The 19,229-nt window shown below is 41.1% G+C and overlaps 1 protein-coding gene across 1 annotated transcript in view; it reads right to left on the reverse strand.

Annotated features, from left to right (window-relative positions):
* SUCLG2 (succinate-CoA ligase GDP-forming subunit beta) overlaps window positions 1-19,229 on the reverse strand; it is a 294,314-nt gene that overhangs the window by 225,157 nt on the left and 49,928 nt on the right. The gene's annotated exons all lie outside the window — the stretch shown is intronic.

Below are 19,229 nucleotides of genomic sequence, written 5' to 3' on the forward strand. Positions count from 1 at the left end.
AGCAACAGAAATCTTAGAGGCAAAAAAAATATATATATATATATAATGAATTCTCCATGCTTAATTGTTTTTCTAATCAAAACTGTTAAGGACAACTGCACATACACCCAAATGAATAAAGTCTAAATTTAGTTAATGGGGGGCTTCAGTCATAGCTCAGTCAAGGCCAGTTTCCTAATTTTGATACTGGCGTTAAAGTATGTAAGATGTCAACACTAGGGGACACTGGGTGAAGAGGGCATGGGACTGCTGCACTAGGTTTGCAGCTCTCTGTGAGTCTATAAGGACTTCAATAAAAAAATACTTTTAAAACTATGAAGGACTCTATTGTACAGCACATGCTTTTCCCTGTCTCCACTCCAAACAAATAAAGTTCACAGCATTATTTAAATAACTGTATATACATCATTAAACATTAAGGTAACTCAGCTAATTTAACTCTTTGAGGTCAATGAGCCACAGACTAATCCATTTCTTTATTGTGGTTTTTAATGGATTCCATTACATGTTTAATGAGATTATCTCTAACTCACCAAAGTTGAGTATAGTAACCTGAAACAGTCACCAATAATTTATTAATTCCTAAAAACTGCAATTTGTATATTAAAGTAACTGCTTAAGAATCATGTGAAAGTGGTCTTCCATTACGCATTGATCAGTAAGCCTTAGAATGACATGAAAAAACTCTTCTCATTCTATCCAATAAGATCAATAACATTATCTATTAAATTCATGAAAGTGAAGTGAAAGTTGAAGTCACTCAGAAGTGTCCAACTTTTTGCAACCCCATGGGCTATACAGTCCTTGGAATTCTCCAGGACTTTCCCTTCTCCAGGGGATCTTCCCAAACCATAGAAAGAACCCAGGTCTCCCGCACTGCAGGCAGATTCTTTACCAGCTAAGCCACAAGGGAAACCCAAGAACACTGGCATGGGTAGCCTATCCCTTCTCCAGTGGATCTTCCTGATCCAGGAATTGAATCAGGGTCTCCTGCATTGCAGGCAGATTGTTTACCAACTGAGCTATGAGGGAAGCCCATTAAATTCATAAGCCTTGTTTTTAAAAGAAAAGAAAAAATAAACACACTTAGTTTCATTTCTGTCCACAGACTATGATACAAAGGAACAACTGTTCACAGGAGGTAAGATAAGAATGCTATTAATACACAAACCAAGCAAAAAATCAATCACACACTGGATCACAAGACTGATGGTGGAAGATCACCTGACACACTTCCTAGAAACTTCAGGCAAGGGCCTCAGTGAGGGACTGAGCAATATCACACAGACCATAAGCTGAGGTCCACAGGACTTTACCACGTGTAGCCATTAGCTTTCAAGACCTCTAATGTGTCCTTAAAACGGCATGTTCTTCTGGCATCTCCAAGCTACAATGCACTCATGAAGCTCTTCTGCACGGGAGGCATTCCAAAAAGGTTCCAGAACCTTACAGCAAGACTGGGTTCTACTCAAGGGCAGAGTGTGTCTTCAACTTCTTTGCATGTGTATGAAGAATGTGATGGTGCTTGGCATACAGAAGAAATTGAGAACATACCAGTAATATAGCCAAATGAATAAATTCTGCCTTTTGTCTTTTTGTCCCCTGATACAGATAATTTTCATTTCCAGAAACTGACTTGCTCTAAAAAAAGTAAAACTCCTTCAGATCTAAAATAAGCATAACATAATTTATACACACTTGTAAAAAATTCACATTTCAAGATGATCAAGCCTCAAGCTGTCTCTTTGTTCCATCCTTATAAATACTGGTAATGATGTTATTCAAACTGAAGTTGCCCACACTTCTTCTTTAGAAACAGAAAATGCTAAGATAAAAATAAACTACTAGACATAATGCTCACATTTACTGTATATAATTTGTTAATTATATATAATTTGTTAATCTTACTTCTGAACTTTTAAATCTTGATGAAACATTAGTAATTTGAAAAATACAATTCAAAAATTAATGTACTTGTTGACTTAGCAGTCTTAACAGCACCTCAAGTAACATGACAAAAAAAAAAAATTTGCGCTTAAGGCATTTAGTAAAAGTCCCCTAAAGAACGAAAGGACTGAACAGTAGTAATGTGCCATATTCTGGGACCACTTTTAAAAGGCAAATTAGGGAAGGATCAATACATTAAGTCTAAGTTGACATACCAATTTAAAGCCATTAACAAAAGAAGAAAAGAAATACAGTTTGAAAAGAACATTTGAGAGAGACTAAAAACAGCCACAGTGTGATTGTGGTCAATTTCTTTTCATCAGAACATTCGCTGTATTAATTTTAGATATGTTAATGCAATCTGCTGCAAACTAATTGCAATTGATCCAGAGACTAGCTTCATAGGCATATAATACGTATTGACTGTTTCTGCATTGACTCAAAATGAAAAGCTGCTTAGAGTCTGTGGCTCTTAAACTGAAAACCAACACAGTGAACACAGTTCTGAAGCCACTGCTGATATTCAAGCCATCACTTCACAAAGTGATCATCTTACACAATGATGACCAGTATCTATCAGCTCTAAACTAGGGTCCCTGTCTTGCTCTAAAACTTCATTAACTCAACTTCATTAATTAAGAATCTGTGATATGTCTAGAGACAAACAAGTTAAATCTACTTTAGCATTTTCATGAGAAGAAAAAAGAAGAGAAACACTTTCTAAGTAGAAGGATGTTGTAAAGAATGCTGGAAATGTAATCAACTGCTAAATGATAACAATAATAATAATGGTTCTACCTATTACTGACTGAGCACGTTCTATGAGTTAGGCATTATAAGTATTCATATTATCTAATGGCCAAAAAGTCATGAAAAGTCAAGTATTATTATCTATCTCTGTACTCACCATTAATGCTAACTAACAAATATTCCAAACTGTCCTCCTACCAGGCACTTCCTTGCCTTAAGTGAAGTTAGGTGAGGCCGTGCAACTAGTTCCAGGTAATAAGGCATGAGTACATATGGTACATGACACATAAGGTCCAGCATCTGATTGTCAACCCTTCTACCCATCCAGGCTCTCTCTCATGACCTGGAGACTGTCAGTATTCGAGATGGCAGCTGATCTATGAGCTAGGGGTTAGAGAAAGGACTGACCATCCCCAGGTGGATCAAAATGAATGTGCAGTGAAAAATAAACCTTTGTGGACTTTTAGCCATTGACATTTAGCTATTTGCTGTTACTGCAGAACTTAGCCCATCTATAGCACCTAACTGTAGTGCTGGAGAAGACTCTTGTGAGTCCCTTGGACTGCAAGGAGATCCAACCAGTCCATTCTAAAGGAGATCAATCCTGGGTGTTCATTGGAAGGACTGATGCTAAAGCTGAAACTCCAATACTTTGGCCACCTCATGCGACGAGTTGACTAACTGGAAAAGAGTCTGATGCTAGGAGGGATTGGGGGTGGGAGGAGACAGGGACGACAGAGAATGAGATGGCTGGATGGCATCACCGACTCGATGGACATGAGTTTGAGTGAACTCTGGGAGTTGGTGATGGACAGGTAAGTCTGGCGTGCTGTGATTCATAGGATCGCAAAGAGTCGGACACGACTGAGCGACTGAACTGAACTGAACTGAGCACCTAACTTGTCCTAATAAAAACCATCTTACCAGTTAGGAAACCCAGGCTGCACGGTTGACCACTGCCCCAATATCACAGATGACTATAACACAGCAAAGCTTCTCCGATCAACAGTACTGACTGAGTATATAATACTGCTGATGCCCTGTGACTATATTCTGGCCCCACATTCCCAGAAGCCTCTTGGTAATAAAGACTGAGATTGGTTATGAGCAGGATCATATTCCTGTCTTCAAAAGGCCAAAAATCTACCAGAAATAAGATCCTCATGAAATGCTGGCACAGTGCATGTAAGGAAAAATGTAGCTGCTCCAGGTTTTGGGAGTAAGGGAAGAGAAGGTATGAGAGGATGCTGACCTAAAACTCTAAAATGGTGTAAGGAGTTTATTCCATCTTCTAAGAGGAATGACCTGTTAAAACCCTATACTATTAATCTTCATGAAGAAGTCAAGAATCTCCTAGGGAATCTATGAACTCTGGAATGTAATGGAAGAGAGTTTAAAGATCATGTGACCCCATGCCTTTTAGTTGTTTCTGCCTGCTTGCCTTCAAATCACTTCCTGCGCTCTTTGCAACTGTGTCTGTGTGCGCACTCAGTCATGTCCAACTCTCTGCAACTCCAAGGACCGCAGCCCAATAGTCTCCTTTGTCCATGAAATTTAAAAGGCAAGAATGCTAGACGGGGTTGCCATTTCTTTCTCCAGTGGATCTTTCCGACCGAGGGATTGAACCTGTGTCCCCTGCATTGGCAGGTGGATTCCTCACTGTTGAGCCCCTAAAGAAGCCTTACTGAGGTCCAGCCTCCTCATTTTGTATTCAAAAACTTGAGACCTAAAGATAGGAAGTAATGTGCCCAGAGACCCTACTGTGAAAGGGACTCATTTCAGTGTTCTTTCCTTCTTTCATACAGATTCTGGCAAAGTGACCACACCAGGGACAGCACCATATTCTCAAAACAGCTGAAGTGGGTGGGCACCTGGGTTTGGTTTCCTTACGGATTTCTGTTGCTCCCTTCCCTTCCGCATTTCTTTGACAAAGCAAGCATGTCTAAGCTTGGAGGGGAAGGGGTAAATACAACTTAAAAGAAAAGCACCACATAAAGATTTAAGGGCCTATGGGAATAAGGGAGCAGAGGCAGAAGAAAAAGAATGAAAAATGAGAGAAGGACAAAGAGAACCAAGAGATAAAAAGACAATGACTAAGCAGGCAAAAATTCACAAGAAAACTCAAAGCATAAAATTAGACAGCTACACAGAAGAAGGAAAAAAAAAAAAAACGACACGACCAAGAAAGCATCCTTCCCCGTGGTTTTAAAATTAGAGGTGTAGAGACTACTGAAATAACACCATGGGAGGAAAAAAAGAACAATACAGGGGGTATAGAAAGAAATGTCACTGAGCTGGGCGCCCCCATCCTCAAAGAGAGAACACGCGAGCCACATCTGCCCACCGGCTCTCCACACGCCCTGTCTGTCTTCAGCCTGACCATACACGGTCCTGCTTCACTCAGGAAGGCAGCACAAAAGAGACTGAGAAAGAGCTAAAAACTCACTGCTAACCAGGAAAATAGAATTTACAACAAAAATGAGAAGCCATTTTGCCAAAAGTAACAAAGATGCCATTTGCTAGGGGAAAACAATGAAGGTCTGATAATGTCATTGGTGATAAAACACCAGAGTGACCAACTCCAAAAACAATGCTGACAGCACCGATGGCAGTAACCAAAACACCCGCATTCTCTGAGCTGGGCAGTCTGCTTCTCGAGTGTTTGAATTAGCAGAGCACTCACACGCGCACCTGAGATGCAAACAGGGCGCTTCTGTGTAGTGGCGTACATAATAAAGAGTTGAGATGAAAGGGATCTAACTGCTCCTCAGACAGGAGACTAGCTGATTACACCACAATATATTCAAGCTAAATGAAGCACTGAAAACTCCTGTAGCGACACGCTACCATCGGTATCCACGTGCTCCCTCCATTCTCAGTTCTCTTATACCTACTGCGCCAACACTCTGCAGCAGCCATGTGCAACCCCTCAGCGCCCTTTCCTGGTGGCTACAAGGACTCAGCCACATGTGGAGACAGCAGAGTCTGAGGGTTTGAAATAGCATGGATCACTGAGTTACTGCATGGATGACCCTTGCCTCAGAGTCACACATTTGCATGAACAAGAAATAAACCTTTGATGTGTTGACCACCAAGATCTCGAGAATTAACTTTCTCACTGACTAGCCTCATAAGTATGGAGGCCTAACACTGACTGTTCTCCAACACACATTACTAGAAGAAAATGGCAAAGTAGAATAACATATATATTTCAGACACATGTGTCCACACACAAAGAACTATTCTGTTTCTTTCAAGGATAAACATGTGAGTAAGAAGGGAGGTAAGAAAAGGGCCAGAAGAAGTTCACCAAACTTGAAGTGCCAGTGAATCTGAGGGGGCAGACCAGGAACATGGTGATCAAAGAAAGATTTAACCTAATCTATAATTTAAAACAAACAAAAAATTTATTATTTGTGGAATTAAAATCAATTTACTCAAAACACTGAGAGGAAGTCATTAAACCTAGGCTTTAACCCAAAGGTATAACCTTGAGTCTATTGACTTGCCTAGACAATGAAGGGTTTGCTCGCTTACTTAAATGTAGCAGGGTTTCTTCAAGTGAGGTGTGAAACTGGGGTGGGAGAGCAAAGGCTTGCTTTCTCTGTGACACAGAACTACCACCTCTAACACATACGCCTGCTATTAGGCAGGAAGAGGCTCTTAAACCTCATTTTGAGCTCTCAAAAGCATTGACAAGAGTGGAATACAAACAAGGAATTAGCTATAAACTCGAAAGAAAATACATTTCCCTCTCATTACAGGCAAGGAAGGCAAATGCTCAGTGGGCTATGGCAGGCCAAGAGTTGGTATCGTTTGCTATATTTTCATTTTTGCCAATGTTATTCTGTATGCAAATTAGGACCCATAAATCTACCTTAGTCACGTTACCTAGGAAATACTAGGCTTCAAATAAATGTGTTGGTACAAATGAAAAGACAGATATAACCTGATGTGTCTCAGTATGAGTACCATAAAGAAAAAGGTCTGCTTCCTTAAAACAGACTCTGATGAAGTAGCAACTTCAATGATGCCCTGGAAAAGAGATTAAGTGGAATCCTATTTATAACATAATATAATCATAACATAATCATAACAATAATAATAATAGCACTTTTCTATTTAGCCCTTTATGTGATAATGCCAGCAGGTCAACTCCTGCTTCACAAAGAAAATATGCTAAAGAAACAGATGAAGAAGAGCAGCATCATGATTTGAAGCCTAAGCGTATGGAAAGGAAAGAATAATATCAGAAGAAAGAGCAGGAAAGTGAGTACCAAGACTCTATTTACTCTGTGTTCAAGCTAAAGCGTGGGGCCTTCGTGTGGGTAACCTTTGAAAATATAGCATCCTTTCTGTCCAGAACTGGCCAGGTACCATTCACGTTATTCCCATTTTGCACACTGTAAGGAAGTTAATTAACCAATTAACGAGTCCCCTGTGGCTGAGTCCCTGAACTCTAACAGGGGTACAGAGGAAAGCTACCCTCTATGGATGAGAGAAATGGCAGCTGAAATGAGGTTCCTAATTTACAATGGAGAAAACGAACAGGCCCATCCTTATAGGTTGCTGTAGGGGCTAAATACAAATCAATTAGAACAATGCCCAGTGTATCATAAGCACCAAAAAGAGGTTAGCTACTATTATTTAATGTAGAAAAACAAATCAGGAGAAAAGGGTGACAAGGAGACATTGAGGAATCATTAGAATAAAAATAGTAGGTGATCATATAAACAATAAAGATGGGGAACATATGTGTCTGAAGCACGGTCCTGAAGCAACAACACCCCATTGTGTGTGGGGACAGTGGGCAGGACGTGGATTGCTTCTGGGGGGAGGAGGAGATTACCGGTTAGAGGGGAATGGACATCAGGTGGGCTCTTTAGTTACCACGGAAACCAGAGAAAGGCATGCTCCTTACTATCCCTTTGATAAGAACAATCAACAGCTGGGACATGGGGCAAGTTCATAGGAAAGTCAGTCAAGTGAGTAGGGTGTAGGTGAAGCAGGCACTGACTGGACAGGCGATGGACAGAAAGCAAGAGAACAGCAATCTTGAATGGCCTGGCCATACAGTGATCAAAAGAAGTAATACTTGAACTCTTCTTTACAATAAACTTTTAGATGACGATACACTAGGACCCTGAGGCTATTCACGCCTCACTTACATCTCTGATAGTACATCTTCTCTAAGGCCCACAGTAAGAGGGGCAGCAACTGTTACAAAAATGAAATAATCTGTCCTACCAGGGAAGAATTGAAAGCTGCCCTTTCAGACTCTCCAGACACTGGATCACAGCTGGTTGCTATTTTAGATTGAATTCTTCTTTGAGTACCTCAACAAAGTCTTATATTTTAAGACTACACCAAATACTAGCTGGCAATTATTAAGTGCCACAAAGAAGCAGAAATTGCATTAGATACTAGAAAAGTACTATGCCAATTAATTCTCACAACTACTCTACAAGGAAACAAACTAGCAGAAGCCCATTTCCCACATGAGCAAGTGAAGGCTCAGGAAAGCTAAGTGGTTACAGGCAAAGCCACATTCCAGTCCAGGATTGTGTGTGTCAGACTCCAGAGTCTGTGCTCTTCAGTATGGCAGAAATCCTGAATGTCCTCCTAGCCCACAAAAGTGGGTCCTGGGCAGTGAAATAAACTGGGGCAAGAGGAGAAGCGGGAGGTTCTGTTTTGTGGATTTCACTATAGGACAGTACTGGAAAGGAGGTTCAAGGGAAAAATGAGAAGCTCTGAATAAGAGAGAGGTTCCTGAATGGATTTCACTAAGTCAAAAGAATTAAGATGCTCAAAGATACTGCTTCATTCTTTTTATCCTAGGTTCAGCAGAAAAGCAGCACTTTTTTTAAGGAGCAAATAAATGTAAAACTCTTTGTAGTAAGGACAGATGCCCAAAGGAGGCTTCACTCCATAACGCCACTGCTGCTCTGCCAGCAGCAAGAAAGGGAGAGAAAAAAATACAACCTCCAAAAACATTAGCATATTAACGCAACAGCACAAACAAATGTATAAAGGCTCTAAAAATCCTGAGAAACAGTGTTTCAAAATGCCTGTTCCCTGGTGAAGAGTATGCCAGCTTGATTATGTTTTGAAGGAAAATCACCTTAAGTTTACACTGTGACCAGAAGTGGGCAATATTTATTTATATAGAGAAAGAAAACAAATTAGGTAGCATAAACATATGCTTGCATTTTAACTCCTACCAAATAATTAGGCTGAAGCTATACCTTGTTCATTCATTCAACAATTTTCCACTGGACTTTAAAATGTGGCAGTCACTATGCTTGGCAACCAAGATCAACAGTACAGGCATGTTTTCTGCCATCACAGAGTTTGCATCCTAAGAGAGGAAGCAAGGAAGAAAGATGTGAGCACATAAATGAAGAGTATAATTACAAAGAAGCTTATGAAGGAAACAAAATATGCATAATGAATGATGGAGGCCAACTGCAGATTGAACAGTCAACTCTGAGGAAATGTCATCCATGCAAAAACCTAAAGTCAGACAGCAGGGAGATATGTGAAGTAACCATGAGAATTCAAGCAGACTGTTCTGACGCAGGAAAGGCTCAGTATGACCAGAACATGGGGGAATCCTGAAAGGGATAAGGGTGGAAAGGTGAGCAGGGACCAGGCCATGCAGGTGCTTTTAAGCTACAGAGGGGAGTTGAGATTATTTTCACTCACAGTGAGGAAGAGAAGATCAAATTCACATTTTAGAAAAGTCACTGTGTCTTCTGTTTAACAGAACGAAACCAATTATAAGAGAGCAATATTAAACCAGAATAGAGCCTGCAACCTTTTTCTGTAAATAGCCAAACAGTAAATACTATAGGCTTTGAGGCTAGGTAGTCTCAGTTTCAACTATTTAACTCTGCTTTTGTAGCACAAGCAGGCTTAGATAATACATAAATAAATGGGCAGGACTGTGTTCCAATAAATCCAAAAATGATATGGCTAGCAGGCCACAGTTTGTAGACTCCTCAACTAGACCACAGAGAAGGTGGTGGAGATGGAAACAAAAATGGAGGGCAGAATTTGGTAATTAAGCAAAGCTTCCTCATGGATTGAAGAGAAGTGAAGAGAAGTCGCTCAGTCGTGTCCGATTCTTTGCGACCCCATGGACTGTAGCCCACCAGGCTCCTCGGTCCATGGGATTTTCCAGGCGTGAATACTGGAGTGGGTTGCCATTTCCTTCTCCAGGGGATCGTCCCAACCTAGGGATCGAACCTGGATTTCCTGCATTGTAGGAAGACGCTTTACTGCCCAAGCTACCAGGGAAGCCTCATGGATTAGATGTGGGGAATAAAGTAAAAAGAAATCTAGTATTAGACACACCCATGCATCCAACACATACAGACTTTACAAGGTTCGTTCATTAAGCCTGGTGAGTTTTATGTACCTGCTATTCATAAAAAAGCATTTCTTTAGAAACGATCTTAACTTTGGGCTTTTTTGCCCAAACTGGCCTTTGCATTACACTTAATTATTGACACTTCTGTACATCATTTCACAACATTTCACAACCCAGAGCTGCTGGGTCTTTGATCTTATAACCTTCCTCCATTATTTAATATATATCCCAGTGGGCAACAGGCTAACGGCCCTCCTGTAGCACTCTCTTGCTACAGAGGCCCATCTGCAGCTTCTCGCCAAGGAGAAAACAGAAGTCCTCCCTTGATTAAAGAGAGAGCAAGCAGAAATAGTAAAAAACAAAAAAAAAGAAGAAATAAAACCTAAGGATTAATAAAATGTGGCATATCCAAGGGAATTTCTTAAAATGTTTCAAATGAATAAGCCAGCTCTTGAAATAGATCAACACAAACAAATTTTCAAAGCAAAACAGAGAGAGGGAAAAGAAAGCAAGTGACAGACAAGAGGGGAACACATAAGAGTATGCATACTTAAAAAGAAAAACAATAATATTAAACAACCTTATGGAGATAAATAAAGGGGTTCAGAGCATGCTACCCCCCAAATATGCCATTCAGGCATAAGGATTATTCTGAGCTACAAGTAAACAAAAAGAAACAGACACAAGAAAAACTCTCTGCTCCCAACTACCTACCTCTCCCCCGCCCCTGACATACACATGCACAAACAAGGAAGGACAAGATAATCCTTCTTCCAATTTTATTTATTTTATATGAAGTATAGCCGACTAACAACGTTGTGATAGTTTCAGGGGGACAGCAAAGGGACTCAGTCTTCCATATACTTGTATCCATTCTCCCCCAAACGCCCCTCCCAAGGGTAGAATGATTCTTAATCACGGGAGATAAATCTAGACTCACCACAGAAACAGCATCAGAGGGATCAACTCAAGGAACCTACTAACTAGTCCTTACCTCCCCTCAGTATCCCCATTTATTCAACCTCCCACAATATGCTCCCCCTTGAAGTCCTTTTCTTTCATCCTTTCACTCCCCTACAAATTTATTGTTCTGTTAAGATGCTGTAAGAGCCTGAGTTCTGATCACCCCTTTAAATCACTCATCACTGAGTGCTGCCATGTGTGTGCACACTGCACCTGTTAATAAAACTTTGTTTTTCTCTTTTTTTCCCCAGCCTAATTTGAAGGAACCCAGATAATGAACCTAAGATGGGTAGAGGGAGAGTCAGAGAGTGACATGAGTTTGGGGAAGGGGGACCAAGAGACTTCAACAGTATCAAGGATACTTTATGACCTTGACTTAAACATTGTGTGCGTATGTGATCAATCGTGTCCAACTCTTTGCGACACCATGAACTGTAGCCTGCCAGGTTCCTCTGTACACAAAAATTTTCCTGGCAAGAATACTGGAGTAGGTTGCAACTTCCTTCTCCAGGGTATCTTCCTGACCCAGGGATCGAACCTGTGTCTCCTGCCTTGGCAGGCAGATTCTTTACCACAGTGCCACCTGGGAAGCCCATTTAAACTTTATCTGAGCAAATATAAAAAGAAAGCAGCATCTGAAACTTCTTCATATTGGACACACATATGACTTGATAGTAATCTCATCATTGCTGCTGCTGCTAAGTCACTTCAGTCATGTCCGACTCTGTGTGACCCCATAGACGGAAGCCCACCAGGCTCCCCTATCCCTGGGATTCTCCAGGCAAGAACACTGGAGTGGGTTGCCATTTCCTTCTCCAATGTGTGAAAGTGAAAAGTGAAAGTGAAGTCGCTCAGTCGTGTCCGACCCTTAGCGACCCCACGGACTGCAGCGTACCAGGCTCCTCCATCCATGGGATTTTCCAGGCAAGAGTACTGGAGTGGCTTGCCATTGCCTTCTCCGAATCTCATCATTACCCATTTTAAAAATATAGTTATGTACTTAACACAATAAATTTAATAATTATGCCTAATTCCATGAGTTAACATGGATTTATTAATCAATAAAATACAAGAGAGCAAGCCAGAAATAATCTTCATCAGAAGAAGTAAAAAATCAGATCTGAAAGAAATGTGGGATCATGCTGTGCCAATAGCTCACACTGCACATGAGTAACTGAGCTTTGGAGGACTTCCTACCCCCACTGCCAAGCTGTCACAGCCGTATCAGGCCAGCATGAGGCAGCCACCCGCGTGCTCAGGCCCTCCCAGCACACCAGCACTGCAGCTGTGCAGAACAGGAGAGCTCAGGGAAGCAGGGGAGGATACAGCTTTTCATCCATGAACGATCCCAGGGCTGTGCCAGGTGGCTTGCTTTTAAGTCAGGTTCACGTTCATAAAACTTGTGTTTCTGCTCATTTGTAGTATGAGTGAGTAACTCTAGAAGTAATTTCCTAAAAATCAGATCACTGTTTCACCTCATAAAAAGTGTGTGTGCTTGTGTGTGTGAGAGAGATATACTTCACTCATGCAAGTGAGTCTCTGTGGTAGTCTCCGTGGCTTTGGGGTTCCAAGAATAGTCTTCATGCAAAGTGCTCACTGGAAAACAAATTCAGAACAGTGGAATAATGTAACAGCCAGGGCTCAACCTTGTATTCCGAGGCCATTAATTGCTCAGCTAATCCCAGCCAATCATTTTATACACTTATACATGCCACCAGAGGAGCTTACATGTAATACTCAGAGAAGAGAAAATGCTAGATACTTTTCTTCAGCCACCTTGCCCAAAGTTGTGAGAAGACTGTTTTCAAGAACTCCACCTCAAATGAGCTTGTGACATTGAGTAAGTAAAGCAGAGATATTAGTGAAGCAGAACACCAAACCTTCCAGGGTTGCTGGGAGGATATAAACACAGAAGGTCTGTGAAGGTGTTTTGTTACATGTGTTCAGCATGGCCATTACCATGAGTCACATGTGTCAACTCAGTGCATCAGATTCAGCTCCCCAATAGAGCCCTACCACCTTCCCCACTCCATTCCCTTCATTTCCCAATTTGTCAGCTCTCCTTAAATTACTCCCTTAAGTCCCTTCCAATAAATTCAGTTGAAAGCTTGCAAGGGGCCAACTTTATTTCAATCAACCCACTTGTGCTCCTTCTAACAATCTAATAGCACTTAATAGTTTAGGATACATTTGAGTTTAATGGGATTTACCTGATAGAAATAGACTTCTCATGGCTTCTCTATAGCAGCAACTTTGAGTGACCTAGCTAACTCAATCTCACAGGTTCACCTGTCACCCTGGCACACTGAAGAAATGACTCGGAGAGTAGTAAATGATTGACCTTTGCTGGGGAAATTCCTGAGATCGTCTGACATTTTGAAGGTTTGCTGTACAGAATGATAATTGGTGTCTGCAAGGTTCCAAGTGCATTATTTGTGTTTAGAAGGAGACTTCATTCTTGTCGATGAATGAAATACTACTCCTCTGGGAAGTGAGATCTTAGAATTGTCTATTAAGAAAGTTATCAACATACAGAGTGTCCCTTTCTTCATGTTTCCACTGGCAGAATTCCCACTTATAGGAGAAACAGTCTCAAGTGTTAAATCTGATTGCCCAATATCCCACATAAATGTCCTACTTAGAAAAATAGACACCAGACCTTTTGATTCATATTAGTCATCTCTTCTCTTGCAATAATCTGAGTTTCTTTAGCCAGAGTTGGAAAGGCAGAGATTGCTAAATTTTACATTTATCTGTATAAATAACCCACAGAAGTGAATCTTCAAGGCAAGCTTTCAGAAAATTAGATAACATGAAAATGAAACTTCAAAATAATTCCTGAAAAGAGAATTTACCCCACAGCACAGGATACATGACATTCACTTTGTTCCAGGAAACTTTTGAAAGAAACACTGTCATTCATTTGAAAAGTATATCGCGATGACAGAAAAACCTGAAAAGCACACACAGATGAAAGGACCTGCAAAATAGACAATGTGACACTCAATACCTGAGCAGCAAAGAAAAGAATATTCTAACAATTCTATATCCTCCTAAAATTGAGGGATTCAAAAGAAATTAAGAAATTTCAAGAAAGTTTAATCCTAATTATTTTTCTTTCAAGAACACAGAGTGAAATGTTATACAATATTACTACAAATAAACACCTGGTCCAAACTAAAAGTTAACAGAGAAAATGAGAAGTAAAACTACAAAATATGATGTACTGCTTGGTAATGTTGTGATGAAGGGTTCAGGAGTTGACAGTGAGAAATGGGCTTAAAAGGGTGAAGCTGAAGATCTGGTGGTCCATCTTTGCCCTACCATTCATTGGTAGATGACCTTTTACCTTCTTTACTTAAGTTAAATGAAATTATCAACCATTACAACCTTACAAGGCTGTAGGGAAAGAAAAAAAAAAGTCTATAACATCCCTTTTCAATCTTGATCTGGGATCAAGAAATAACACAGAAAGGCAAGAAATGAGAAGATGGTGCTCCATTACTTTCCATGTGGCCAGATTCAGCCAGCATCCAATGGCTATCCCAGGATAAATAGCCTAAATAACTCACCCTTGGGACTTCCCTGGTGGTCCAGTGGCTAGACTTCGAGCTCCCAATGCAGGAGGCCCAGGTTCAATCCCTGGTCTGGGAAGTAGATCCTATATACTGCAACTAAGACCCAGTACATCCCAATAAATAATTATCAAAGAAATATAATAATAACTCCTTTCCCTTGTTGGCTATCAAGCTCTTTTCTGGAGGACCTCCTCCTTTGTCTCTAGTGGAGGACACTCCCCTCAGATCTGTGGATATCTCTGATTTCCACAGATCCTGCCATCTTTGAGGCACCTGACCTTCCCAAGGCAGAGGAAACACCCAAAGGAAATACAGCCAAAATGATGGCTGGAGAAGTGTGACCTGCCATCTTGAGACCAAGTCCCTTCCCAAAAGTAATCAGACTAGTAAGCATCACCTACTCTACAAGGTTATAACAAAAGCTAAGCAGAGTAGGGACACAAGATTGGGCCAAAATGTCTAAACAAAACAGTCACAGCAGCACTGGAGAAAGTAACAGTGAAGAAGGGAGTACACTTGGTAGACCAGAAGTTGAGAAAAATCCCTGAAGAATGTCAGGCAAATAGGAACTAGACTGAAATAGAATCCCACATCTAAAACAACTAGGACAGGAATTGTACCAGAAGTGGAAGTAACTGATTATACTTTAAACTTGAAGGCTGGTACACAGGGAGCACAGGAGGGGCCAAGGCAACCATTAGGGTAACTTAACTGATGTCAGGTAGCACAAGATATGCAAGACAAAAAGTGGTGCTTTGGGGCATCTGGGCCCAAGGGCTGACACAGTGGCCCAGGTGTCCCCTGATACCTTGGGAAAAGACTGGCTACTGACACCTTCCATGGGACTACATGCTCGGCCCCTCCCGCACAGTCACTGACAGCAGGATGCTGGAAGAACAAAGTCAGCAATAAACAGTGGAAGCCCACCAATCTCATCAAAGAGAAACAGAAGAACTAATATCTGAGAGAAAAAAGCTCATATAGAACAAAGCACAAAACTGTGCCTTACAAAGATATAATACATCAGACATGTCACAGAATAATGTAGCAATTAAAAAATTTATCTAAAGATCTTGAAATTTTTTAATTGATCAGTGGAAAAAAACAGGCAAGAAAAGATCTGTTGAAAGTAAATATTTTCAGAAGGTAAATTAGTGAACTAGAAATTGGAGGAGAGAAGGTCTTGGTCAAATATCTGCCAAATACACCTTTTTACTTCATTACTTACAAATTCTCAACACATATTATCTTATTAAAGGTTCTGAGATATCCAATCATTTAAAAAAATATGCATATTTAGATATATTTCAGTTTTCCCCAAACCAGTTTTCACTTGACATTTGTTTTAGATCCCATGGAACTAGTTACTCCCTTAGGAAATACCATACATTGTAAACAAATTCAACTACACAACTAACCATAATATCAGATGGAAGGAAACAGGAGTTGTTTCACCTTTGTGTGAAAGTACATATTTGCTTTTTCAGGTATTTCCACTTATCTTATTGTTCGGCACAACCTCTTCGGGATTCACTGCAGAGCGAGCGCCCACACTTGAGCCTTATCTCTATGTGTCAGTTACTAAGCTATTTTTTTATCAGTTCTGAAACCTCCCATTCTAGGTGCCCACCACTCCGCTAACTGAAACTCTGCATATCATTTTTCCTTTGCCAGTCGGCTTCCCGTTACGTTCTGCCAATACATGGCACCACTGCGAGACAAGAAGGCTGGAGAATGGAGAAAGTATCTGCTCCTTTCAGTGTACAATATTCCTTCATGAAAGCTCCGAGTCACAGCTCTTCACCCTGGCAGTATCAGTTGGTTCCAAGAGCACCTGCTTTCAGTTTACAAGGTTCTGCCTATATTCCTAGACTAGCCTCAGAGCCATCGGACCCCAGCCAGGCAGTGCCTCTTCCTGAATGCTCTGGGTCCCAGCACTGCAGGATTTCTCCTCCCCATTTTCAAGTTCTTGAAGAGTTTATTCCAGGGGTGGTAGCTGCCTCCTACAGTTACAATCTCTGCTGTAGTCAGGGTTCTCTTTTTGTCCCTGCAGACCTCCCAACATTTCTTTAATCAACTTGCTACACTAAATTATTCTTGTTAAAATAACTAGTGCAGTTGACTGAACTTCAAATGAAAAAAGCAGGAATGGAAAGTACGAATACAGAGAAATTTAGACAATGCTGTTCCCGTTTGATGACTCCTAATCTGTGCTGCTGTTGCTGCTAAGTCACTTCAGTCGTGGCCAACTCGTGCGACCCAATAAGACGGTAGCCCACCAGGCTCCCCATCCCTGGGATTCTCCAGGGAAGAACACTGGAGTGGGATGCCATTTCCTTCTCCATACCGGTAACTAATATTATATGTTTATAGAGCTAGAATGTCAAGTCCATCAGGCCCAAACTTGTTTGTTCACAGATGAATGTCCAGTGCTTAGAACATTGTATGATACACAGCAAGTATTCAATTCAGCTTTTTATGGAATGAATGCCATGTGCGAACATTCAAGATGGACAAAGGTACATCAACTCCCAAAATCTCTCAGAGGACCCTGATACATTGTTGGAAGGAATATTTTGAAAAGGTGTTTGGTGTGAATTTTCTTGTTTATGTATTTTCTCTGACTGCTTTCTCATCACAGCTGAAGAGCTGAGTAGTCACAACAGAGACTGCACGGCTACAAAGCTTACAATACCGACGGTATGGTCTTTGAAGAAACAACCTGATGACTCCTGTCCTCATTATGAGATGGGGACAGGTTACTTGAGAATCCAGAGAAGGAAACTGCATCCTCATACCCTCCCTCATTAGCACTGGGAGTCCCAAAGGAGAGTTTTTTATCTCACTAGCTATATGAAGGTCAGGAAGCAACAGTTAGAACGGGACATGGAACAACAGACTGGTTCCAAATAGGAAAGGGAGTACGTCAAGGCTGTATATTGTCACCGTGCTTATTTAAATTATATGCAGAGTACATCATGAGGAATGCTGGGCTGGAAGAAGCATAAGCTGGAATCGAGATTGCTGCGGGAAATATCAATAACTTCAGATATGCAGATGACACCACCCTTATGGCAGAAAGTGAAGAGGAACTAAAAAGCCTCTTGATGAAAGTGAAAGAGGAGAGTGAAAAAGTTGGCTTAAAGCTCAACATGCAGAAAACTAAGATCATGGCATCCATTCCCATCACTTCATGGCAAATAGATGGGGAAACAGTGGAAACAGTGTCTGACTTTATTTTGGGGGGCTCCAAAATCACTGCAGATGCTGATTGCAGCCATGAAATTAAAAGATGCTTACTCCTTGGAAGGAAAGTTATGATCAACCTAGATAGCATATTAAAAAGCAGATACACTACTTTGCCAACAAAGGTCCGTCTAGTCAAAGCTATGGATTTTCCCGTAGTCATGTATGGATGTGAGGGTTGAACTGTGAAGAAAGCTGAGCACCGAAGAATTGCTGCTTTTGAACTGTGGTGTTGGAGAAGACTCTTGAGAGTCCCTTGGACTGCAATGAGGTCCAACCAGTCCATTCTAAAGGAGATCAGTCCTGGGTGTTCACTGGAAGGACTGATGCTAAAGCTGAAACTCCAATACTTTGGCCACCTCATGCGAAGAGTTGACTCACTGGAAAAGACTCTGATGCTGGGAGGGATTGGGGGCAGGAGGAGAAGGGGATGACAGAGGATGAGATGGCTGGATGGCATCACCGACTCGTGAGTCGATGGACGTGAGTTTGAGTGAATTCCAGAGTTGGTGATGGACAGGGAGGCCTGGCTGTGATTCATGGGGTCGCAAAGAGTCAGACACAACTGAGCAACTGAACTGAACTGAACTGAACTGATCTAAGTGATAACACACAAGAGGCTTTCCAGGGCAGACACGGTAAGACACTACTTCATTAAGTCAAGCTATGGATTTTGATAAGTCTCTCTGACTGGCATCAGAAACATCTTGCTAGCCCAAATGTCCTTTCTCACCAGTCCAGATCATGGGAGAAGAGGACTATTTGTAGAGGGATACGGCAAGAAAAAAGGAGGAGAATTCTGGGTATGCTGTTTTATTTCCCAACTGAGAAAATGCAAAACAGCCAGGAATTAACTCAGCATGGGATTCCATCACAGGGAATAAGATGGAAATTCTCACCCAGGAGCTATCACATCCAAGTTTTGAGGACATTTTCTGCAGAGTACCACACACAGTCAATTTCCTTAAGAACAGTCCCTTCTCTAAAACTGCACAAGTAGAAGGAGCATGTGAAGCTCCAGACCATAAATTTTATTTTGCTAAGCCTTTCTACAGCAATTCCAGAGATGTTCCTTCTCCTCCCACTAATATCATTTTATGAACAGAAAGTCTCAAGAGCAGACACTAATTTTCACAAATCCTTATCTGTATTAAGAACTGAAAGACTGTGTCCCATTATCGATGGAAAAAGAAGACTAACAATGAGCAGAGTTCCCTAGCCTCATCTCATCACTGAACAGCAACAGATCCAGCAGCAGCACCAGCTTTTTCCCCCACACAAAACTTGCCTAACTCAGCTTATTCAATAAATAACCTCTAAATAGTTTATTTAAATTTATAGGTGTGGCTTATAAAGTAAACTTTATGCATAGA

The sequence above is a fragment of the Moschus berezovskii genome, chromosome 24 (assembly GCF_049115385.1).
Source record: "Moschus berezovskii isolate FMDL1 chromosome 24, NW_MosBer_1.0, whole genome shotgun sequence".
NCBI lineage: Eukaryota > Metazoa > Chordata > Mammalia > Artiodactyla > Moschidae > Moschus > Moschus berezovskii.